Source organism: Phyllobates terribilis, unplaced genomic scaffold (genome assembly GCF_046119375.1).
Source record: "Phyllobates terribilis strain yellow unplaced genomic scaffold, ASM4611937v1 Scaffold_3__8_contigs__length_932513732, whole genome shotgun sequence".
Taxonomy (NCBI): domain Eukaryota; kingdom Metazoa; phylum Chordata; class Amphibia; order Anura; family Dendrobatidae; genus Phyllobates; species Phyllobates terribilis.
This window is the reverse complement of record NW_027362763.1, coordinates 513259268-513286250: the sequence shown is the minus strand read 5'-3', so window position 1 is coordinate 513286250 and position 26983 is coordinate 513259268.

Sequence of the window (26983 nt, the reverse complement as noted above, 5' to 3'; positions counted from 1 at the left end):
GGTGGAGATGGAATCCTTATGAAACCTTATGGCGGTGGCCATCCCTCGGTACTCGGTCCCCATTCGACACTATTTTGCCCGGTGTGCCATCCCCACACTACACAAGCACGTGTCCCAAAACATCTGCCGTGCCCTCAACAACGCAGTTACTGGGAGAGTCCACCTCACAAAGGAAACATGGACAAGTGCTTGTGGCCAGGGACGGTATATCTCCCTGATGGCACACTGGGTAAACATAGTGGAAGCCGGGACCCAGTCGGACCTTGGGACGGAACACATCCTCCCCACACCGAGGATTGCGGGCCCTATGTCAGTCAGAGTTGCCCCCACAGTGTACAGCTCCTGCGCATCATCCTCCTCCTCCTCCTCATGTTCAGCCTCCATCTCAGATATCACCACATCAGTTACAAGCTGGAAGCACTGCAGTACTGCCTAAGCCAAGCGGCAACAGGCTGTGCTGAAATTCATAAGCTTAGTTGAGAAACCTCACACTGCTTGTGAGTTGTGGACAGCTGTAAAAGAACAGGCAGATCTGTGGCTGAGACCGCTGACCCTACATCCAGGCATGGTCATGTGTGACAATGGCCATAACTTGGTGGCGGCTCTGAGGCGAGGCGAGATCACAAACGTACCATGCCGGGCTCATGTGCTTAACCTCGTGGTTCAGCGGTTTCTTAAATCGTACCCCGAGTTGCCAGGTCTGCTCGTCAAAGTACGCCACCTGTCAGCTCATTTTCGCAAGTCAGCTACAGCTTCCGCCGCCCTTGCTGTGTTGCAGCAGCGTTTGCAGCTTCCGTCACACTGACTGGTGTGTGATGTCCCCACACATTGGAACTCTACCCTCCACATGTTGCAAAGGATTTGTGAGCAGAAGAGAGCAGTTGTAGAGTACCAGCTCCACACATAAGACCTCAGTAGTGGACCTGGATGGCTGACATATGTACCATCTTGACAAACTTTGAGGAGTTCACCCAGATGGTGAGTGGCGATGACGCCATCATTATTCCACCGGTCTGTCTTTTGCAACGCTCTCTGCAGAGAATTAAAGAGGAGGCATTGCAGCCAGAGTATGATGAGATGATCAAGAAGCCATAGCGGTCGATTACACACAGCCCAGTCTCATCTCATCCCAACGTGCATTGGGGGACAATGAGGGAGAGGAGGAGGAGGAGGAGGTGGAAGAACAGGAGCTGGTATCATGCGCTGTAGACGGTAGTACCTGTACAACTGTCATACCGTTGGTTCAGCATGGGTGGCCTGAGGACAGGGGGGAGGAGGAGGAGGAGGAGGAGAGCATGGTCTGTCGTCATCTTGGTGAGGACATGGAAGTCTTGCCCATTACCAGTCTGGCACGCATGGCTGACTTTATGTTACGCTGCCTTAACCGTGACCCTCGCGTTGTCAAAATATTGGGTGACAGTCATTACTGGTTGGTGACACTTTAAGACCCCCGCTACAAGGAGATCTTTCACTCTCTTTTTCCTGAGGTGGAGAGGTCTACAAAAATGGGGCAGTACCAGAAGGCCCTTGCTGAAGAACTGTTAAAAAAATTCCCATCTGAACACGCTAGTGGCAGAGGTCACAGTTCGTTGCCCAACCAAGGCGTACATGCGAGAGAGACGCAACTCCAATCCAGCAGAGGCAGGGGAACACTGTCAACGTTCTGGGACAGTTTTCTCAGACCCTCCCTTCGGACAGACCCTGAGGCATGGGATACTCTCACAAAGAGTGGAAACTTTCAAAATATGTTCTTCTCCTTATCCTCAGCATCCACCACAACTTTACCACCAGGGTGACCGTGGTCCGTGTTGCCATTATTGAAAGTTCCTCCATCCTTATTTTTGGCAGCTTTTGCTTGGAAGGCATAAGCAAAGATTGTGGGAGACCCACTCCCCAATAATGGGAATAATATTTTTAAGATGCTGTACTGTATGGCTCTTGTAAGGGGCATTAAAACCGCCTTATTAAGCTACTGTGACCTCCACCACTTTTCCAAGGGGCATTAAAACCGTCTTGTTAAGCTACTGCGACCTCTACGTCTCTTTCGAGGGGCATTTAAACCGTCTTGTTAAGCTACTGCGACCTCCACGTCTCTTCAGAGGGGCATTAAAAGCATCTTGTTAGACCACTCTGAACTCCACAGCTCTTCCAAGGGGCATTGAAATGTTGATTTTATTTAACTCTAACATCCATGACTCTTCGTACGGGCATTGCATTTCCTCCTAATTTTTGGCAGGTTTTGCTTGGAAGGCATAAGCAAAGACTATGGGAGACCCACTCCCCAATAATGGGAATAATATTTATAATATGCTGTACTGCATGGCTCTTGTAAGGGGCATTGCAAGTTCCTCCGTCCTAATTTTTGGCAGATTTTTCTTGGAAGGCATAAGCAAAGACTATGGGAGACCCACTCCCCAATAATGGGAATAATGTTTGTAATATGCTGTACTGCATGGTTCTTGTAAAGGGCATTGCAAGTTCCTCTGTCCTAATTTTTGGCAGCTTTTGCTTGGAAGGCATAAGCAAAGACTTTGGGAGACACACTCCCCAATAATGGGAATAATGATTTTAAGATGCTGTACTGTATGGCTCTTGTAAGGGGCATTAAAACCATCTTCTTAAGCTACTGCGACCTCCACCACTTTTCCAAGGGGCATTTAAACCGTCTTGTTAAACTACTGTGACTTCCACCACTTTTCCAAGGGGCATTAAAACCGTCTTGTTAAGCTACTGTGACCTCCACCACTTTTCCAAGGGGCATTAAAACCGTCTTGTTAAGCTACTGTGACCTCCACGTCTCTTCAAAGGGGCATTAAAAGCATCTTCTTAAACCACTGTGAACTCCACAGCTCATCTAAGGGGCATTGAAATGTTGTTTTTAATTACCTCTAACCTCCACGACTCTTCCAACGGGCATTGCATTTCCTCCTAATTTAAGTCAGCTTTTGCTTTTCAATGCAAAGGCGAAAACTAAGGGAGACCCACTCCCCAATAATGGGTAGAAGGTTTTTAGTACACTGTAATCCACGTCTGTTTCAAGGGGCATTGCAGTTCCTCATAATATTTGGAAAGCCTTCCATTCACAGCTTAGGCCAACAGTGTACAGGATACCCAGTTGCTATAAATGGAAAAAACGGTTTAGTTAAGGCCCTCTGACCTCCATGTCACTTCCAAGGGGCATTGGAGTGCCTCGAAATTTTTGGTAGGCATTGCACTCACTGTATGCCCTATAACTGTGTAGTCAAACTGCTCCTTTTAGTACAGAAACATATCCTACAAGACATGTGTGGTTGACTGGCCTGATATTGATGTGAATGGTCCCTGTTCCTCCTGCTCTTTTTCCTTTGCCACCACCTCATCCATCATTTATCACCTGAAGCTTTGTTTTAACGGGAGTCATAGAACTGGGATAGTAGCAGGAAAACATCCAGCAATCCTCGGAGGAGGTAGGATATGCGCCAAAATGCTGACCACCTCAGGCCTAGCCGCTGCAATATACATGCGCTTGCATTCCAAGAAAACAAAGCAGATGCTAACTTCTATCATCATCATCATGTTCCTCACCTTGGCACTCTCAACTCCCCTGATGGAGAAGCCAGGGCCCACCGGAGGAGTCTGGTTCTCTGGTGGGCTCGTCCAATGCTGCCCTATAGCAGGCCAGGCTAGGAAAAGTGTGTGGGAAGGTGACAGGAGAAATGGGGGCGGCTGGGGACCATGTGTGGACATCCGGCCGCGGGGCGGCTGGGAGCCGAGTATGGACACCCGGCTGCCCCCTGGCTGCTGGGGACCGAGTATGGATGCCAGGCCGCCGAAGCAGCCTTGAGGTAGTGGCCAGCTTCAGCCTCCTCCAAACTAAAAGGCCCCATTTCAAGTGCAAGCTAGTAGTATGGTATTGCAGCCTGGGGGTGGGTGGGTGTTTGGCTGCATATTTGCGCTTGCATTGCAAGGAATGGGGGAGGTACAATTGAACACTGCCCTGGGACAAGGACTTGCACGGGGATAGTTGCAAGTCTGCATCTTCTGATGCGGCAAGGATCACTTCTGATGGGCACACTTTTAGGCAGTGACCTGGGAGTCAGAGATGCTTCCAGGGGTCTTCCCCATGCTGTTCCCATGTCTTTTCAGCACTGTATGCATGTGTCACACAGCACATGGCCAGATAAGGTTGTAAAATGTTAAAATGACATTTCCCGGTGAATGCATTAGTCACGGTTGAAAGCAATACAAAAGTGCAAAAACGCATGAAAAATGCTACTTGTGAACATAGCCCAAGGTGTGGAGGAGTATTTTTGTTTTTGGTTATTTATTTTACCTTATATACAAGTCTTTACCCTGGAAAGGAAATTCCTTAAAATATTTCACAGGAAAACCGTTTCAGTTTCGTTTTTGAACGTTTTATTGTGAGCCCGTAAAAGTGGCTTAATACCTGTGACCACGTTGTTGACAGCAGTGACCTGGGGGTCAGAAATGCTTCCTGGGGCGATCCCCATGCTGCCCCCATGTCTTTTGAGCACTGTCACTATCGTTTTGGGCACTTTTTAGGCTTTCTACAGACTGCCGGGGGTGCCGCCGCAAAAATGCTCTGGTCTCCTATAGACTAACATTGTGCTCATTGCTCGGGTCGAGCACCCAAGTATCACAGTGAGCTCGGCCCGAGCTTCAAGCACCCGAGCATTTTAGTGCTCGCTCATCACTAGTGTAGACGTTTCTGAACCATTTCTGCATCGATTAGCAGGAAAAATGCAGTTTATAATATGCACATTTTTGTCGCATTTTTGCTGTGTATTTTTGGCGCAGATTTTTCTCCACTCATTAGTATGGGTGAAATCTGCCGCAAAAAAATTGAAAGAATTGACGTGTTGCAGATTTAAATCTGCTCCAAATCTTTGAGGAAAAAATAAGCAACGTGTGAATGAGACTTCAGGATTCTCATTCACTTTTTTGGCACTAGGAAACCCTACCGGTTGTGTGACAATAACGCAACATGTGCACAGACCCTAAGAAGTCTGAATAATAAAAGCGATCATAAAATGTTATGTACCCCAAAATGGTTCCAATAAAAACTTCAATTCATCCTGCAAAAAACAAACCCTACTACAGCACAGCTGAGAAAAAACAAAAAAACTTTATAACAAAAAGTGTGCAAATGTAGCAACACATAAAAAATCCCATAAAATATGTTATCGCTGCAATCAAGCTGACCTGAAAAATAAAGTTGTATTATCAATTAATGATGCAAAAAAATAAAAACAGGGCTTAAAAAAAAATATATAATTTCTGAACTGCTGTTTATTGCTTCATTCTGTCCCTCAAGAAAGTTGGGTCTAAAGTCTAGGTTTACATTTATCCTGTGCACTACTCTTAGCACTATCGTTGGGGTTTCCATCTAAATCCCCAAAAAACGTGGTTCAGATGAAAACCCCGACATAATCATTCAATATAATGAGGCAGAAGGAGACACTTTAGACTCTATCTGGCCTTTATTCAGGTGGTGTCCATAATTTTAGGTGTCTTTTCAGTGCACAAAAGTGTATTCGACCACAGTTGTGTGCATGCCTAAAAAGAAGGGACACTGCTGGAACAGAAGCCATATGGAGTTCAAAGTGTCTACATCTGCTGCATTATAGCAAATGGTTCCAATGGAGTTTTCATCTGAATCTTATTTTTTGGGCATTTCTATGCAAATCCCAACAAAAAAGCTCAGATGATTTTTTTTTTATTATCTCCTGATTAGTGATGAGCGAGTATGTTTTGTTAACCCTTTCGGCGAGTATGCTCGGGCGAGCACCGAGTAGTTACAGCTGCTCGGTGTTATGTTTGAATCACTCCCGTGTGCATGATTTGCAACTGTTTGACAGCTTTAATACATGTTAGGAATGTGTAAGAAATAGACATTCCTCACATGTAATAAAACTGTCAAACAGTCGCAAATCATGCACAGGGAGTGATTCAAACATAACACTGAGCAGCTGTAACTACTCGGTGCTCGTCCGAGCATACTCGGCGAAAAGGTTAATAGAACATACTCGCTCATCACTACTCCTGATATCTCCTGATAAAGCCATAGAATTAAAAGAAGGTGTAATGAGTTGTTCTCATGATTGCACCTTTAGCAAACCTAATCAATTATATACAGCATAATACACTCCACATTTATGTTAGTGTAGCACCCTGAGGATTCGGCTGCTACAGGGGTATTGCACCTCAACCCAGAGGTGTGATATTCCACTCCCGGGTAAGGAAGGAGTGTGGAACTGAGCTCAGATAGACTGCATGCACTACATACATCCCATTTCAGAGGAGCAGGCCGACGGTACTCCCACTTAGAAATGTGCAGGTACAACCGAGCCTGTTCCTGGCTGGAGTGGGAGGGGGGTGGTACATCCCATGTAGTGTAGGGGCAGATAGGGGGAGCAGTCTGGGTAGTGATAGGAGCTCATTGGGTGCTGGTCACCTGAGCTCACACATAGAGGGATATATAAGGAGGGCACCAGCTTAGATCAGGGTCAGACGCTGAGAACAAGTCAGTGGGAGAGGAGAGAGAAGGAAACAGCAGCCCTGGAGAGAGAGAGAGTGGAGCAGAGAAAGACCCAGAGGGGGAAGACTGAAGGGACCCAAGAACCCAAATTAGAGCACCGGGTGAGGAGTCAGCAAGAGGGTACCGGAACCCAAGCTGGTGGGGGCAAAAACAATCCCCAGCCAGAGACCGGAGACCGTGGGCAGTGTCTGTCACGGTCACCTACCACATTCACCCCGAAGGCACACCACGTGAAGGGTCAGGGAACCCAGGGCCAAGGGTGTCCCAAAAGAAGGCCCGAGGGAGCTGGACCTAGGTGAATCACTGGTGGGGACGGCTGAAGAAAGGACAGAGGGAGAGCTCAGGGCCACGCTCTGGACTTGTTTGGGGGTTGGCTGGATCCAGGACCTGGTGGACGCAGCACGGCTCGGGTGGTCACTAGCAGCTGGAGTGACCAGTACAACATCAGCAGTAAGTAAACACCCTTAACTGCACAACCCGAGTCTGTCTTCATTGCCGGCTGCACTGCACCACCACAACCCCCATCCTCTGCGCCTGTCCCCTCTGAGGCTATACCCCTCCCGTTGGGGGTTATCCCACCAAGCTGCGCATCCACCATCAGCCTCAGCGGACCCTGCTGCAGCGGCGGCCACAGTGACCGCATCACAACGGGTGGCGTAGTCGACATAAAAGAACTTTAATAACATCTGTAGGACTGCCACATAACACTTAGCTTGACGCCCTGGGCACGGGACCGGGTCACAGCCGCTCGGAGACTACGACCCCCCCCATCTGATCCGGTGCCGGGTATTCCCCTCAAAAAGGAATATGTCCCAGGGGGCGCGTCAACTTTGGCGTAGTCGGCAGGATTACGTGCCCGCAACACCCGGGTACTGCGTGCCTGAAGAAAAGTGCAAGTTTACCTCAGAAAGAAGACTCCTGCCGGTTCCGGAGGGTCCACGCCATCGGACTCCATCACCAGTCGTTTCCCGCCGATTGTCCGCCATTTCCAGCTTGTTCCCGCCATCTGCAGAGTTTCCCGCCACTGGGCGACGCTTCCCGCCAAAACCGCAGATTTCCCGCCTTGGAAGAGCAGCGGACGCCATTATGGGCGTGCCAAAGGAGGGCAGGAGGCCACCTCCCATCGTGGGCCAGGACAGAAAATGGCGCCAAAAGTGGAAACCGCCCCCACCAACAGAGACTGTGATGCTGGAGGTGTCTGTCAGCGTGAAAGAACTCCCCCTGGAGCTGACAGTCACCGAGTTGCCCCGGGACCGCCCTCGAAGTGGGAGGAGACGAAAGAGAAGAGAAAAGATGGGTGTCGCTTGGAGCGGTCTGGAGCGAGCGCACCCGGAGGCAAGAGGTCTAACAAGGAGTAGCGGAGGAGCTTACCCGGAGATGGAGAGAAAGCAGAACAGCACCGGCCCGCTGGCCAGGAGTCTGCTAGAGACCGAGGAAGGAGGGCAGAGCAGCACCGGCCCGCTGGCCAGGAGCCTGCCGGAAGAAGAGCAGAGCAGCACCGACCCGATGGTCAGGAGCCTGCTAGAGTCCACAACCCCGCTAGGTCTAGCGGAGATCTTAGCGCAGCTCCCCCGAGACCGGGAGTGTGCACAAACTGCCCTGGAGGGCCTCGCAAGGAGGATGGCCCGGGTACAGCGCGAGATACTGGCGGAGTGGGGCCGGGAGATGGCCCAGCAAGCAGAGACCAGTCAACGGAGCACGCTACCCTGGAAGAGGAAGCAGACCGCCTCTGAGGATGGCGCGGGAGGACCCAAGGCCGGAGACGGCGCCGAGGAGGGAGCCGAGCGCAAGGAGGCAGGTAAAGGGGACGCCTATACCCCAAGCCGTGACACCGCTTACCTGCCCCAGCTCCCCGTCGCAGAGCCCGAAAGTCCCCCTGCTGTGCCCGTAGCCGCCATGTCACCGCTATGGACTAGGCCCCGACCGGAAGCCGCCGCAGCGACCCCTGTGACGTCACGCGCCCCGACCCGGAGCGTGACAAAGCAGGAAGTACCACCAGCCTGGTCGCAAGGCCTAGTACCCCCGGGCGCCGCATCACCAACAGCGCCCCCTACCTCTGCGGAGCCTCCGGCCTGGCCGCAAGGCCAGGTAGCCCAGGGCGCCGCCGTCCTAACGGTGCCCTTCACCTTCCAGGTGCCCCAGGCCTGGCCGCAAGGCCTGGGCAACCTGGGCACCACCACCACCGCGCCCGCGCCCGCAATACCTAGGGTGCCACACCTGGGGGAGGACCTCTTCGGCCAGCTCACATGGCCGGACGGGCGGCCCTTCATCTGGCCCGAAGGGTACCCTGAGCTGGAGCGGCAGCAAAGACTAGGGCCCTTGTGTGAGCCCCTAATCCCGGCTCCGAAGCCCGTGGCTCAGGTCTCGCCTCCTCTAGCAGAAGCCCAATTCGTGTGGGACCCCACGGGAGAAGATTTGATGGGGTTCACCGGAGAAACTCGGGCAGCCGCAGCTGAACGTACAGAGTGTTGCCGTCAACAGCTGGCAGAGTTTAAGAGAGAACGGGAGGAGAGGCGGGTCAGAGAACAACAGGCCCAAATCCAGAGCGCGGAGCAGAAGAGCCGGACTAGGAGGAACCCCCGTGCAGCGCATTGTCCCCGCACCATCGGGACAGTGATAAAGTTCAACCCGCAGCATGGGTGGGGCTTTATTCGGGACCGTAACAACCGCGGTGACGTTTTTGTGACCCGCAGAGACGTCGAGTCCCACCTGCCGGAAGGTCACAAAGGCCGTGACCTCTACGTCGGAGACGAGGTCACTTTCACCCGGCACAAGTGTGCCAAAGGACCTTACGCCCTCCACGTACACCGCTTGACGGAGGAGGAGTTGCGGTACGGAGAGGAGGAGCCAGAGGACCCGGACGGGTCTGAAGAAACATCATATCAAGAAAGAGCAGGAGGGAGCCGTCGTTGAGGACGGGAGTAGAGACTGTATATAGTTACCCGATCGGGGTATAAAGAAACTGAAACTGTTGCTGCTAAAATAGTCCCCGTTGGGACCAGTGAACTGTTTACCCGTTAACCCCTTCATCCTACAGGCTGAGGACTGTGAGCAGCCATTCCCTTCCCTCTAACTGGCCGAGGACTGAGAGCGGCCAACTTCCCCTGTATATAGTTGCGCGTCCTAAAGCGCCCCCTACCGGTTTTATAGAAAACCAGATTTTCTAAGAGACTGCCGCACTTTTCCCGGACACACGTTGCACAGTGTCCGGAGGAGGAACCAGAGACAAGAGAAGTCCACGAGAATGTTTATATAAAAAGTTTTATATATATATAATGTTGATATGTTTTATATGTTCATATAAAAATTTTGTATGTTTTGGTGTTTTATGTCTTACAGCCCGAGGACGTGCTGTGATTTACCAGGGGGGAATGTAGCACCCTGAGGATTCGGCTGCTACAGGGGTATTGCACCTCAACCCAGAGGTGTGATATTCCACTCCCGGGTAAGGAAGGAGTGTGGAACTGAGCTCAGATAGACTGCATGCACTACATACATCCCATTTCAGAGGAGCAGGCCGACGGTACTCCCACTTAGAAATGTGCAGGTACAACCGAGCCTGTTCCTGGCTGGAGTGGGAGGGGGGTGGTACATCCCATGTAGTGTAGGGGCAGATAGGGGGAGCAGTCTGGGTAGTGATAGGAGCTCATTGGGTGCTGGTCACCTGAGCTCACACATAGAGGGATATATAAGGAGGGCACCAGCTTAGATCAGGGTCAGACGCTGAGAACAAGTCAGTGGGAGAGGAGAGAGAAGGAAACAGCAGCCCTGGAGAGAGAGAGAGTGGAGCAGAGAAAGACCCAGAGGGGGAAGACTGAAGGGACCCAAGAACCCAAATTAGAGCACCGGGTGAGGAGTCAGCAAGAGGGTACCGGAACCCAAGCTGGTGGGGGCAAAAACAATCCCCAGCCAGAGACCGGAGACCGTGGGCAGTGTCTGTCACGGTCACCTACCACATTCACCCCGAAGGCACACCACGTGAAGGGTCAGGGAACCCAGGGCCAAGGGTGTCCCAAAAGAAGGCCCGAGGGAGCTGGACCTAGGTGAATCACTGGTGGGGACGGCTGAAGAAAGGACAGAGGGAGAGCTCAGGGCCACGCTCTGGACTTGTTTGGGGGTTGGCCGGATCCAGGACCTGGTGGACGCAGCACGGCTCGGGTGGTCACTAGCAGCTGGAGTGACCAGTACAACATCAGCAGTAAGTAAACACCCTTAACTGCACAACCCGAGTCTGTCTTCATTGCCGGCTGCACTGCACCACCACAACCCCCATCCTCTGCGCCTGTCCCCTCTGAGGCTATACCCCTCCCGTTGGGGGTTATCCCACCAAGCTGCGCATCCACCATCAGCCTCAGCGGACCCTGCTGCAGCGGCGGCCACAGTGACCGCATCACAACGGGTGGCGTAGTCGACATAAAAGAACTTTAATAACATCTGTAGGACTGCCACATAACACTTAGCTTGACGCCCTGGGCACGGGACCGGGTCACAGCCGCTCGGAGACTACAACCCCCCCCATCTGATCCGGTGCCGGGTATTCCCCTCAAAAAGGAATATGTCCCAGGGGGCGCGTCATTAGCAGCTAACACAATAAGATACCAAATATATAAAATGGCATAGGACAGCTTTATTCAAAGAGTAACTGTCAGATCACATCCTCCAAAACCAAAAGTCAATTATTAGAGATCATGACAGTTACATTTTCTGCAGCCAAAAGATTAAAAGTCTTCCAAAGCTTTGTACACTACAAAATCATCAGCTATAAAAGAGAATAATTCCCCTTTGAGCGCACTTAACGTGAACATTGCTGCATTTTGTGTTAACAAAGAGTGGAAATCCTTTGAGACTAAATACTGTAGTATAAGACAGCAGGGCTAATTTGTCACATATTATTTGAACAGATCCTTAAAGTGGTTATTTCGATCTTTTGTTAGTTTTGCATATGGAGCTAAGATCCAACAGACAGGTAGTTACTAACTACCAGCCTGTTGTGCCAAGCAACAATTTCTGCTGGCTCAGAATAGTCATGGACTGCTCCTGCCAGCAATTCCCCTGATGTTACATCGACAGAGCAGCATCTTCTCTTCTGCTCTGCTGATTGGATGTCCATTGATAGCTGACTCTTCACTACTTAACTTTTCGGGAGCAGGCTGTCAATCAGCATGACGTCAGCAGTGAAACCCTGTCGACAGAGCAGAGCAGAAGAGAAGGTGCTGCTCTGTTGGAGTGAGGTGACATGAAGCAGAAAAATCGCTATATGAACCAGTAAAAATCGTACCTGGGAACAACAGACAATTAGTTAGCAACTACCTGCCTGTTAGTTCTTAGCCCCATACACAAAAATAATAAAAGTTCTATTTACCCCCTTTAATATCATGAACATTTGAGCCATATAACAATTGCAAAATGTGTATGTAGCTATAAGATAAACGAAAATGTAAACATATTACATCTATCTATAATTTCATATATTTTTTTAGATTCAAAACTGATAATCTGTCTATGAGCATAGAGATTGTATATATAGTATTTGTTTTCACAGCTATAATTTATAAAATATTCTATTTTTTAGGAAGCATGTGTGACTAGAGCAGCCATTCTCTGGGTTATGCGTGGACACAAACAAAAGAGGGTCACTGTGCAAGAACAATATATGGGTCACTTGCTCATCATAATACACAATTCCATCTGCTTTAAGGTGGAAGTGGGTCCCCTTACCTCTTGAGCCCCCATGCTGCTTTATATGTTGCACAAATGGAATGTCCACCCATGCACTGGGTTCAGCAACTTGTGCCATCTATCTCGACATGACTACTGAGCTCAGTGATTGGCTGCACAAGTCACATGAATTGTAGTCATTACACATTACATCACCATTGCACAATCCTATGGACATAAGTAACATATGTCCTACAAAATCATGTTGAACTCATCAGAAAATCACGGTGCACACACCACATAAGTACATAGCACACCACAGAAATAGAGCACACCACAGAAATACAGCGCACATGTCTTAACACAGTGCACAGGAGCATTTAGGAGAGTCAATCCCACACAGCAGGTTCCAAGGTGGTAGGAGATCCAACACACGAGTAGATGAAATCAATGTTTATTCCAAAATTGTTAAAAACATCTTCATTAGTGTATGTTCCATAAAAAGGTTAGACAGCAAGTCTATAAGACAAAGGCGTTATTATGCGTTTCAAACCTTTAAACTCCCTGGTTCTTAGTCATAACTCATGTCTCATATGTGCACCAAACACTTTACACAAGCACACAGCATCGCTCTCCTCAGTACACCACACACTTTATATGCCATCAGGGCTTACTGGTGTATGGGGCCTGGTAGGCAGAAGCAAAGAGGGGGACCCAGTCCTTTCCTGGAGTGCCACGGATATCAACACGGAACAGATGCACAGCAGCTCCAGGGGAGCTCTCTCCTCCTCTACTGTGATGCGCTGGTGATGGCGCCTACGCAATGATGTCATCGCATAGGTCCCGGCATGTAGACGCGCAAAGATACCAGAAATAGAGCTGCAGGGGATGGTATGAGAGGTAAGTATGCAAACCTTTTTTTAAAAATAAAATGAATTAAATGGGTGTGGGGGGAGCAATTGATGATGAATTGAGGGTGGGGGGAAGCAGACAGCAAATGATGTTTTGAGGGTGGGGGACAGAAAATGACGATGTATTGAGGTGGGGGACGGGGACAGCAAATAATGATGAATTGGGGGTGGGGGAGAGAAAATGATGAATTGAGGATGGGGGACAGCAAATGACTGTCACAATGAAGGAATGTAATCTGGGGGAGGTAAATTACATCATGGAGGAGGCCCAGGGACTTCGGGACACTGGATCTACCATCACCCTGGACAGCAAATGATGAATTGAGGGTGGGGGATGGTTGACGGCAAATGATATGTTGAAGGTGGGGGACAGCAAATGATGTATTGAAGGTGGCAGGTGGGGAGAGCAAATGATGAATTGAAGGTAGGGGGTGGGGAACAACAAATGATGATTTGAGCATGGGGGAGTAAATGATGATGAATTGGGTTGGGGCAACAAATAATGATAAATTGAGGGCGGGGGAGAGCAAATGATGCTGTATTGAGGCTGGAGGAGACAAAATGATGATGAATTGAGGGTGGGGGACAGCAGTTGACAATGAATAGAAGATGGGGGTGGTACAGAGAGATAGGACATGATGTAATAAATGGGGGCGGATGAGTGCATGTAAATATAATGAATCGGAGGAGTGGAAGGTACAGCGTGGGGGTTGTTGATGATGCAGAAGTATGACTGGTAATGAATTGGGGGAAAGAGTACAGGTGCTAATTAATTTATATATTTATTGGGTGTAGAAAGTGGCTATTTATAGTTAGTAGGGGCACAGTTGTGGATTACAATTTACATTTTGAATGCTGGGTTGCATAATAAATAATTATTAGTGTTGAGCGAGTATGCTCGACACTGCTCGGTACTCGCCCGAGCATCACGGTACTCGGGATGTTCGGCGAGCACCGAGCATTTCCGGGTTACTCGGGCAGGAGCTCGGGTCTCCACCCTGCATGTTTGGCGCTCTTTACAGAGCCAATGAACATGCAGGGATTGCCAGCCAGTCACTGTTATGCCGCAGCCATGTTGTTTGTGGGCATTACAGTGATTGGCTGGCCGCACAGCGTCACCTCGAGTATTTAAAAGCGGGCGCCGCCATCTTGGGCACAGTCGCTCCGGATCAGACAGTGTAGGGACAGCGCTGCTGATTTAGGGAGAGATATATCCTGCAAAATAGTTAGTGTAGGGTCTGTAAAGGCTGCCAGATGAAACAAACAGTCCTTCTCAGGACTAATATCCATCCCAGATAGCAGGCAGGCAGGCTGTATAGGAGATGCAGTGGTTATACCAGTAAATGCTGCATTACAGTCCTGTGTGCTCCTGTTGCTGAAATTGCTGGACTTAGCTCCAGGTCTTGGGGGCCAGGAAAAATCCATTTCTTTTCATCTAAATCCTCTTTTTTTTTTCCTCCTTCACACTGTACAAATACCCATCTTATTAACCTTTCAGTGTCCCACCCACCCCACCCCCAAAAAAAGAAGTGTGTCTCCTGATTGTTCAGACACAAATATATCTGTTGAAAATAGTCTGGTGTAGGCCCGAGAAATACAAGTGTGGTTTTGCTGTTCCACGGGTCAAATCTCTGTATTATCCTGTTTTTTTGCATTTTTTGCCGTGAAGAAAAACAGTAGTGTCTCCTGATTGTTCAGACACAAATATATCTGTTGAAAATAGTCTGGTATAGGCCAGATTACTAGAACTGTGGTTGTGCAGTTCCACTGGTCAAATCTCTGTATTATCCTGCTTTTTTGCATTTTTTGCCGTAAAGAAAAACAGTAGTGTCTCCTGATTGTTCAGACACAAATATATCTGTTGAAAATAGTCTGGTGTAGGCCCGAGAAACACAAGTGTGGTTTTGTAGTTCCATGGTTCAAACCTCTGTATTATCCACTTTTGGGCCATTTTTACATAAAAAAGCAGTTTGAGTGTGTCGCTCACTGTTCAGCCGCAAATATATCTATTTAAAATTTTCTGGTATACCCCAGTAAACAATTACTGTGGTTTTGCCATTCCACGGTAAAAAAATCTCTATTATTCAGCTTTTGGTATTTTTTCCGTAAAGAAAAACAGTAATAGTTTCTCCATGATTGTTCAGATTGTTTAAAAGAGTCGGGTGTAGGCCAGAGAAATAGAACTGTGGTTTTCCTCTTCCACGGTTCTAATCTACTTTTCATTACCCTTTTTCCATTGATAGTGCGAGTGTAAGTTATTTTACTTCCTTTACAATGGGCAAGGCGCGTGGCAAGGGACGTGGAAGTGGACGTTCTGGTGATGGTGCGTGCAGAGGATGGGCCGTAGCCAAGGTGAAAATGTGCCACAACCAACAGCCACATCTTCTCGCTCCCAGTTCTTGACCGAATTACTAGGGAAGTACAGAACAACACCAGTATTGCGAACTGATCAGTGTGAACAGGTTATTAATTGGATAGCAGATAATACTTCCAGTTACCTGGGCACCACCACCTCCGGTCTGTCTTCCACACGGTCAACTCTTAGTAGCCATGAGTCTCAACCGCATACTCCTCCTCACCATGATGCTCCTTCCTCCCACCATGCCAAGTGTAGTCAGACAGTCACTGATCCCACATTTGGACACTCTGAAGAGCTGTTCACTGGTCCATTTCCATATTTGTGCCCCTCGCCTGCTCCGCTTGAAGTGGTGGAAGAGGAGATCCCATGTAGCGATGCCCAAATATTTGAACAGCCACGGCCACAGGAAGTCGACGCTGGCAATTTGTCACAAGAGGTGGACGATGATGAGACACAATTGCCAGGAAGTGAGGAGGAGGATCGTGGTGCGCAAGTGGAAGAGGAGGAGGTGGTGGATGATCTAGTAACTGACCCAACGTGGCAGGAGGACATGCAGAGCGAGGCCAGCAGCACACAGGGTGAGGGAGGCAGAGTACCCCAACAGGCAGGAAGAAGCAGTGTGGTGGCCGCAAACAGAAGGCGGGCAACAGTTCCAGGTAACACCAACACGAGGGACGTTGCCAGTACAACCTGTAGGTCTTCCAGAGTCCGGAATTTTTTTAAAGACTCTGCTGATAACCCCAAAAAGGCCATTTGTACCACCTGCCATGCCAGCATCAGCAGGGGTGACAAAACTACCAGCCTGGCCACCACCAGCATGATCAGGCACATGGCAGCAAAGCACCCAACTTTGTGGGGCTCAACCAATCCTTTAATGGGCTTCTTTTGGCTATCATACAAATTAAGTGGAACATTGGAGTTAATGTGTCCTTTCCTTTTTGTTGTGGGGCTTCTTCTCCTTTCCAGTAATGGAAGAGGAATGGTAATGGGTGCAATGATATGTTCCCAATGCCTATATTTTCCATCATATGTTTTATATCTTCCCAGAATTCCTGTACTTTAGGGCATCCCCAGAGTCCATGTAACAGATCAGATTTTCCGAGTTTGCATTTTGGACAATGTACCAGACGATCCCTCATTGTTCTAGATACTGGTATGTTGAAGGCCAGTACAGCTCTGTGCAAAATCCTAAATTGTGTGTCTCTCCAAACCTCACTTAAGATGTTTTTCTGTACTGCCTGCCAACCCGCCAGCATTTTTTCCCCGATTTCCTCACCCTCTATTTGTTTGGCCCAGGATCTGAATGTTTTCTCTATGTCTATTTTTCCAAGGATGCCTTTCAGATTTCTGTATATTGCGGATATATTGCATGTACCTGTTCGGTCAAATAATAGATTATCCATTGCATTCCTTCTCGTCTCTTCACTCACATTTTTCAAATGCGTCATAATTGTCCCTTTTATTTGTCCGAATTGTAGGAATTGTTGTTCACTTAGCTTGAATTTTAATATTATCTCTTCCCTACTTAGCCACCTATTTTCTTCTTCAAGTAGTAGATTAGCTATTTTATGGATCCCCCTCACCCTCCATTCCTGAAATAGTTTGTTCTCTGCTATTTGTTGGAACACAGAATTTCCCCATATGGGTAAATCTCTCGATATTCTACATGATAATTTAAGTTTTCTCCTAAGTTCCTTCCATGTAGCTATTGTATCCCGATACACTATTGAGTTTTTTATTTTTTTAGGCATTAGGCTTTGTGGCGTGTGTAATAAGGCGACTAAGTTCCACGGGTACGCATACGATTTTTCCAGGACCGTATCAGAGAACCCACTAGTGTCTTTAAACCAATCTACTATGTGACGGGAAATACACGCTAGATTATATCCTCTTATGTCTAGCAAGTTTACCCCTCCCTCTTCCCTGGAAGCCATCAGTGCATTCAGTTTTATATGGGGTCTTCGACCTCTCCATATAAATTTCCTAATAGCCGAGTATACTTTCTGCACATCTACATGTTTTAGGAGAACAGGAATGGTCTGCAGTGGATACATGAGTTTCGGAAAATTCATCATTTTTAAAAGGTGAATCCTGCCCAATAGACTCAAAGGCAAATTTTGCCACCTTTCTAATTCCTGTTGAATTTTGGAGGAAAGTTTAAGTTATATATTGACTCTGGTTTTCTCCCCAGCTTGATACCCAGATATGTTATATGTGTTTTGGATATTGGAATACTGCACATTTCTTTTTTCACCATACTACTTCTGTCTCTATTTGTTAAGTGGAGAATTTCGCATTTGCTTTTATTTAGAGTGAATCCCGAATACCTACCAAAATTTTCCATAAGATCCAGGACCCCTGGCAGATCTCTTGCCACCTCAGCCATGTAAAGTATGATATCGTCTGCGAAATACGAGGTCTTAAGCTTCATGCCCCCTATTGGTATCCCTTCATAAACTTCATGCTGTTCTAGGTATCGCGCAAGGGGTTCTAATGCCAGATCAAACATTAGCGGGGACAAAGGACATTCCTGACGTGTTCCCTTTTCAAGAGGGAAATTTGCCGATAAATGACCTGGGGTTTGAATTCTTGCTGCAGGGTTAGCATATAGGGCTTTTATAAAATTTCTGATGTTTCCCACAAGCCCAATTTTGTCCAAAACTTGACCTACCCAGCTCCACTTCACCTTATCAAAGGCCTTCTCTGCGTCTAGTGTAACTAGAGCTGGCTTACCTCGACTGTTTTCTTCTTTATTTATTGCATCTATGGCTAACAATGTACGTCTTACATTTGTAACTGCACTCCTACCTTTCACAAAGCCCACCTGTGCGGGTGTTACTAATGTTGGGAGTATCTCTGCTAATCTGTTTGCCATGAGTTTGGATATTATTTTAACATCTTGATTTATCAAGGATATAGGTCTATAAGATGCTGGGTCCTCCACATTTTTCCCTTCTTTTGGTATTAAGCTAATATGAGCCACATTAGTGCTCACCAACAGATCCCCCCCTGTAACAATTCATTATACCATGCAGTCAAAGTAGGGGTTATTTGTTGGGACATGACCTTATAAAAATCGCCCGTGAACCCATCCAGCCCAGGTGCTTTTCCAGCTGGCAATCCCCCAATGGTACTCTTCACTTCCTCCTCTGTAATGGGAGCATTTAGCATATTTAACTGTGGCTCTGAGACACAAGGTATGTTAATTTTTTTTAGAAAGTCCTCACCCCTACTTGTGCCCTTGGCCTCTTCTAAATAAAAGTTAGCATAATACTCCCGCAGGGTTGAGTTTATTTCCCTAGGGTTATCCACCATTAAACCCTCTCTAGTCTTAAGCTTTAAGATATTACTCTTTCCCTTCATGCCATTTGGCAAGTTTGCTAATAGCTTTCCTGCTTTATCTCCATATCTCCTCAACTATATTTCCATTTGCGTCTTTCTAAATAATTCTTTTTTTTCCGCCCATATGTCAAAATCCCTTTTGGCCTCCCTCCATTCATCCCTATTTTTAGCTGTTTTTTGTTGTTGAAAGTACAAGCATTTCTCCCTTAATTTCCTCCTAAATTCCTCATATTTAGTGTTTGTTTGTTTGTTTGTTTTTTTAATGTATGCACATACGCTATTAGTTTCCCTCTCAGGACCGCCTTTCCTGCTTCCCAGTATGTTTGTGGTTTCAGACCATCCACCAAATTGTGGTAAGAATACTCCTCCCACCATTGCTGTAATATCACTTTAAATCGCTCGTCTCTAAGAAGAAACGATGGGAATCTCCATATATAGTCCGTTCCCCTTGGATATTGCTCAATTAAATTTAGAGAAATTGGCGCATGATCCGAAATCACCATTTCCTCAATTTTTGACTTTTTGCATCTGTCTAGTAGCCCTCTACTCACCAATATATAGTCAATTCTAGACCAAGTTTGATGTGGGTGGGAAAAGTGTGTAAATTTTCATTCATTGGGTGATTCCAACCTCCAAATATCCGACAAATCTGTGTCCTCTATTAACTCTGCCAATAGAGTTGATTTCCCACTAGCTTTTTCCCTCTTTTCCTCACGTGACTCAATCGATCTTCCTCTATAGAGTGTGTGTTGTTGTAATCTCCTCCTACTATCATGTTCTTTGTTGTGTTTTATAATATCTTAAAACGTAGTTGGTCAAAAAAAGGTTTTTGGTCTGTGTTGGGCGCATATATATTGATTACACCAATTTCTTCCTCATTTCTTTCTAGCTTTAGCATTATGTACCTTCCATCTGTATCCCGTTCTACCTGCGTTACTTTGTATGGTAGATTTTTGTGCAGCAATATTAGAACACCTGCCTTTCTTCCCACCCCCTCTGAACCATACACCTCTCCCACCCACAATTTTTTCATCCTAAACATATCTTCATTTCTCAAATGCGTTTCCTGCAATAATGCAATATCTGCTTCTAGTTTCTTTAAATTTCGCAGAACCATCATTCTTTTAGTCGGGGCTCTAAGCCTCTTTACAGTCCATGATACAATGTGCATACTATGATATTTTCATTTTTGATTATATGTTGGGTGCTCACACCAAATAATCACAATTTTGCTCTGACTTACATTGTGTTCCTGCATGTCTCCCCTTTGAACAAAAAACAAGTTAACAACCAACAACAAACAATCACTCAATAGCATTTTTCTGTGACTTCCTTTTTCTGGCTTATTCCCCCACAAGCTCCTCCCCGGCAATATTTCTTTCGTTAAACCACCTCTAAGTTCTTTAAGTGGTCACCCCCTCAAGTGACTACAAATAGGAGAGTCCTTGGGTCACCAGTCTTATTAAAGTGTCCTTCTCCCTGCTTTATCCCCTCCATAGTGTATTACTTATCTGCTTCAATATCCACTTCCTGGATTATCTTGTGATGTCTGGGTGTTCTTTGCCTTTGGGTCTGTGGGCTCATCCTCCAATTTTCGGATTCCTCTTCTCTCTCTGTACTTTGTTCAGCTTTTCTCCCCTGCTTTGGCGATGTTCCGACCTCTGTTTCATCTTGTCCGTTTTTCCTCAGCAGCTTCGATATGTACTCTTCTGCATCCTTCGGATTTTGAAAGCTTTTTGTTGAGCCATCTGTGTGCCTTACTTTCAATACGGCCGGGTACAGTAATTGGAACTGTATATGATTTTTAAATAGTCTAGAACAACAGTCACTGAACATTCTGCGCCATTTATTAACCTCCACAGAATAGTCATTGAAAATGATAATTTTATGTCCTTGAAAAGTTAAGGGCTCTCTTCGACGTCTAAACGCTCTCAAAACTGTTTACCTTATCGTTAAAGTCTAAGTACTTGGCTATTGCTTGCCTTGGTCTCTGGTTTGTCTCTGGCGTATTGTTCGGTCTTTGAGGGCCTATTCGGTGCGCCCTTTCTACCCTTCTGTGAGAGGTTATTCCCAGAGCCTCTGGTAAATCATCTTCAAATATTCTCTGACGTTGTCTGGGCTTGATAGTCTCTGGGAGTCCAATGACCCTTAAATTATTCCTACGTGATCTGTTTTCAAGATCTTCAATGCGATCTGCCAAAATATGAACTTGCTTCTGCAGTAAACTGATGTCTTTATCAGCCTGTTCATTTATATCCTCCAGGCGCCCAATTCTGCCTTCTGCCTCCTCTATTCTCACTTCATGTTGTGAGATGTCTTCTTTAAGACCCATCAGCGTCTGTTTCATTGCATTCTCAAGGGAAACTCTTATCTGTAGAGTGAAGTGTTCCATTACTGATTCAGTAAGTTCTTTGTAGTTTATACTGCTGAAGTCTGCCTGCATCTCTCCCATTAGCTGGCCAGACTCTCTCTGTCCTCTCCCATCTTCTCTCACCCCCATCTCCTGCTGGAAGTCTGTACACAGTTCCTCCCCTCTTGGCTCCTGTGCTGGCGTCTGTGATAACGGCAAGGCACACTGACAATCTTCATTGGTGGCCATTTTGGATATCTCCTGAATCTCCCCTGTCATACCACTCACCGGGGTTTTACTGCTGTGGAGGAGATAACGTTCCATCGGCTGGTTAATCTGCTTCTCACTGTTCTGTGCTTTTGATCCTAAGTTTTCTTAACAGTTTTTATTGCTTTGAGGGGGTGAAATCTTCCGGGTCTGCGGAGCTATTTCTTCTCACCGCCAGGGCCTGACCCGGAAGTGCTGAAGCTTTGTTTTAACGGGAGTCATAGAACTGGGATAGTAGCAGGAAAACATCCAGCAATCCTCGGAGGAGGTAGGATATGCGCCAAAACGTTGACCACCTCAGGCCTAGCTGCTACTACATACATGCGCTTGCATTCCAAGAAAACAAAGCTGATGCTAACTTCTATAATCATCATCATGCTCCTCACCTTGGCACCCTCAACTACCCTGATGGAGAAGCGAGGGCCCACTGGAGGAGTCTGGTTCTCTGGTGGGCTCGTCCAATGCTGCCCTAAAGCAGGCCGGGCTAAGAAAAGTGTGTGGGGGGAAGTTGACAGGAGAAATAGGGGTGGCTGGGGACCTTTTATGGACACCCGGCTGCCCCCAGGCGGCTGGGGACTGTGTGTGGACACCCGGCCGCGGGGCAGCTGGGGACCGAGTATGGACACCCAGCCGCCCCCTGGCTGCTGGGGACCGAGTGTGGACACCCGGCCGCCGGGCGGCTGGGGACTGAGCATGGATTACAGGCCGCCAACGCAGCCATGACGTGGTGGCCAGATTCTGCCTCCACATGCCTAAAAGGCCCAATTTCAAGTGCAAGCAAGCAGTATGGTATTGCAGCCTGGGGGTGGGTGGGTGGTTGGCTGCATATTTGCGCTTGCATTGCAAGGAATGGGGGAGGTACAATTGAACAGTGCCCTGGGACAAGAACTTGCATGGGGATAGTTGCAAGTCTGCATCTTCTGATGAGGCAAGGATGACTTCTGAAGGGCACACTTTTAGGCAGTGACCTGGGTGTCAGAGATGCTTCCAGGGGTCTTCCCCATGCTGTTCCCATGTCTTTTCAGCACTGTATGCATGTGTCACACAGCACATGGCCAGATAAGGTTGTAAAATGTTAAAATGACATTTCCCGGTGAATGTATTTGTCACGGTTGAAAGCAATAAAAAAGTGCAAAAACGCATAAAAAATGCTACTTGTGAACATAGCCCAAGGTGTGGAGGAGTATTTTTTTGGGGGGTTATTTATTTTACCTTATACACAAGTCTTTACCCTGGAAAGGAACTTCCTTAACATATTTCACAGGAAAGCAGTTTCAGTTTCATTTTTGAACGTTTTATTGCGAGTCCTTAAAAGTGGCTTAATACCTCTGACCACGTTGTTGACAGCAGTGACCTGGGGGTTAGAAATACTTCCTGGGGCGATCCCCATGCTGTCCCCATGTCATTTGAGCACTGTCACTATCGTTTTGGGCACTTGTTAGGCTTTTAAAAGACTGCCGGTGGTGCCGCCGCAAAAATGCTCGGGTCTCCCATAGACTAACATTGGGCTCGTTGCTCCCGAGTATCACGCTGTGATTGGCCCGAGCTTCGAGCACCCGAGCATTTTAGCGCTCGCTCAATACTACTAATTATATATTAATGGTGGGTGCACGTCTGTATTCAGCTGTGTGGTGTATAAGTTGGGGGAAAAAGTGGGGAATGTGCTCTGGAAGTGGTGCTCTAGATAACTGTGTTATTTTCTGCAGAGAAGAGTCATGGCTGGAAGAAGTGATGGCAGTCAGTGCCAGATGAAGAAGAAAAGCAAATATGAAGGACTTCAACTAGAGACATTACTGGTTAGTCACTGTGTTACCTGTACACTTACACTATACACTGTGTACTGTGTACAGAGCTCCTGTGTATAATGTCCCTGTATTACCTGTACACTAACACTATATACAAAGCTCCTGTGTATAATGTCACTGGGGATCACTGTATTACCTGTACACTGACACTATATACAGTGCTCCTGTGTATAATGTCACTGATGATCCCTGTATTCCCTGTACACTGACACTATATACAGAGATCTTGTGTATACAGTATCTTGTATACTATGTACATGGTAATATTAGTATTGTGTTTTTTTATTAATGATCAGTATTGTAGTATTCGATCACTATGTGGTGGTAATATGAGGTTTGGCCATGGTGTGGTGATATTTGTTCCTTGTATGTGGTATTATTCAGTCACTATGTGGTGGTAATATGTGGTTTGGTCATGGTGTATCAATCTATCTATCCATATCCATGGGATGGGTCCAACTCTGCTACATCTAGATGGCAGGCTGCATAGTAGCTGGACGCGACCATCCACCCTGATATCCTGCAGAGACACTGAGGAGCACGTGCTTGCGCACCTCAGTAACTCGCGGGCCATCAATGGGTTAAACTGGGTTCATGTCACATGAACTCAGTTAAACTCATTAACGTCAGCGCGAACGTGGGAAAGTTCTCACCGCGCATGTGCTGACTTCATTCATTCTCGCAGTGTCGGCAAATGACGTCACCCCACTCGCCACCGCAACACTGCAGTGGGCAGAGCGATACTAAGTGCCAGAATTGGCTCATCTTATGGATGCAAAATTTCTGGGGCGGCTGAGGGCTGATGTTTCTAGTCTGGGAGGGGACCAATATTCATGGCCCCTTCCTAAGCTATTTAATATCAGCCTCCAGCTGTCTGCCTAGACTTTGCTGGCTGTTAAAATAGGGGTCCCCACATCAAATTTTTTTTTGGGGTCCCCCATTTTAAGAGCCAGTAAAGGCTTAGTATACAGCTGGGGGCCGATATTAGTTGCCTGGGAAGCTCTATGGGTATTACCCCCTTCCCAGGCTAAAAACATCAGCCCCAACTGTCCGCTTTACCTCTGCTGATTAATAAAATTACAGGGGACCCCACACCATTTTTTTTTCAGAAATTTAATCATTTATTGATAAATTACATGAACAGTAAGGTACACACACAAATCACTGATTATATATCTTACATATTTATATCTATCTGTATATCTATTTATTATCTATCTGTATATCTATCTATTATCTATATATCTATCTATCCATATATCTATATATTATACAGTATATTTATCTATCTATTTATCTATCTATATTTATCTATCCATAAATATATATGTAATTATCTATTTATCCATATATATATTATCTATTTATTTATCTATTATCTATCCATATATATATTTATTTATCTAATTATCTATCAGTCTATCTATCTGTATATATCTATCAATCAATCTATCTATCTATCCATATATCTATTTATCTATTATCTATCTACCTATCTATTATCTATATATTTATCTTTCTATCCATATATCTATCAGTCTATCTATCTGTTATTTATCTATTATCTATACACATATGTATCCATTATCTATATAACTATCTATATATCTATCATCTATCCATATATCTATCTATTAACTATATAACTATCTATATATCTATCTATTTATCTATCTATCCATATATCTATTTATTATCTATCTATCAATCTATCTATTATCTATCCATATATCTATTTATCTATCTATCTAGCTATCATATATCTATCTATCTGCATATATCTACCTATCAATCAATCCATATATCTATCCATAGATCTATCCATATATTTATCTATCGACATATCTTTCCATATATCTATCCATATATCTATTTATTATCAAGTGCTTCTCACTAAATTACAATATCCTCAAAGTTAATTTATTTCAGTCCTTCAGTACAAAAAGTGAAACTCCTATATTATATAGAGTCATTACAACCGAAGTGATCCATTTCAAGTGTTTATTTCTGTTAATGTTGAGGATTATGGCTTACAGCCAATGAAAACACAAGTCATTATCTCAGTAAATTTGAATACTTTATAACAACAGCTTGAAAAATGTTTTTAAAATGTAAAATGTTGGCCTACTGAAATGTATGTTCAGTAAATGCACTCAATACTTGGTCAGGGCTCCTTTTTCATCAATTACTGCATCAATGCGGCGTGGCATGGAGGCGATCAGGCTGTGGCACTGCTGAGGTGTTATGGAAGCCCAGGTTGCTTTGATAGCAGCCTTCAGCTCATCTGCATTGTTGGGTCTGGTGTCTCTCAAGTTCCTCTGGACAATACCCATAGATTCTCTATGCGGTTAAGGTCAGGCGAGTTTGCTGGCCAATCAAGCACAGCGATACTGTTGTTTTTAAACCAGGTATTGGTACTTTTGGCAGTGTGGACAGGTGCCAAGTGCTGCTGGAGAATGAAATTTCCACCTCCAAAAAGGTTGTCGGCAGAGGGAAGCATGAAGTGCTCTAAAATTTCCTGGTAGACGGCTGCGCTGACTTTGGTCTTGATAAAACACAGTGGACCTACACCAGCAGATGACATGGCTCCCCAAACCATCACTGATTGTGGAAACTTCACACTAGACCTCAAGCAGCTTGGATTGTGGCCTCTCCACTCTTCCTCCAGACTCTGGGACCTTGATTTCCAAATGAAATGTAAAATTTACTTTCACCTGAAAACAACACATTAGACAACTGAGCAACAGACCAGGTCTTTTTCTCCTTGCCCAGGTAAGATGCTTCTAGCGTTGTCTATTGGTCATGAATGGCTTGACACAAGGAATGCGACACTTGTAGCCCACGTCCTGGATACGTCTGTGTGTGGTGGCTCTTCAAGCAATGACTCCAGCAGCAGTATATTCCTTGTGAATCTCCCCCAAATTTTTGAATGACCTTTTCTTAATCCTTTCAAGGCTGCGGGTATCCCGGTTGCTTGTGCACCTTTTTCTACCACACTTTTTCCTTCCTCTCAACTTTCTATTAATATGGTTGGATACAGCACTCTGTGAACAGCCAGCTTCTTTAGCAATGACCTTTTGTGGCTTACACTCCTTGTGGAGTGTGTCAATGACTGCATTCTGGACATCTGTCAAGTCAGCAGTCTTCCCCATGATTGTTGAGCCTACTGAAACAGACTTAAGCCCCCGTCACACTAAGCGAGATCGCTAGCGAGATCGCTGCTGAGTCACAAGTTTTGTGACGCAACAGCGACCTCAGTAGCGATCTCGCTACGTTTGACACTTAGCAGCGACCAGGCCCCTGCTGTGAGATCGCTGGTCGTGTCGGAATGGTCTGGACATTTCTTTGATCGTTGAGGCCCTGCTGGGTAGCATGTATCGGTGTGTTTGACACCTTACCAACGACCTTGTTGACGACTCAGACACAGAAACACATAGGCGTGCATCGTTATACAGATCGTTACGGGTCGCTGCATCGCTGCTGTGTCGTAGGGAAGATCTGACTGTTTGACATCTCCCCAGCGACCACATAGAGACGCAGCAACGATCCGTGACAGGTCGTATCGTTGTCGGGATCGCTGTAGCGTCGCTTAGTGTGACGGGGCCTTAAGGGACCTTTTTAAACACATCGGAAGCCTTTGTAGGTGTTTTTTGTTAATTATTCTAATTTACTGAGATAATGACTTTTGTGTTTTCATTGTCTATAAGCCATAATCATCAAAATTAACAGAAATAAACACTTGAAATAGATCAC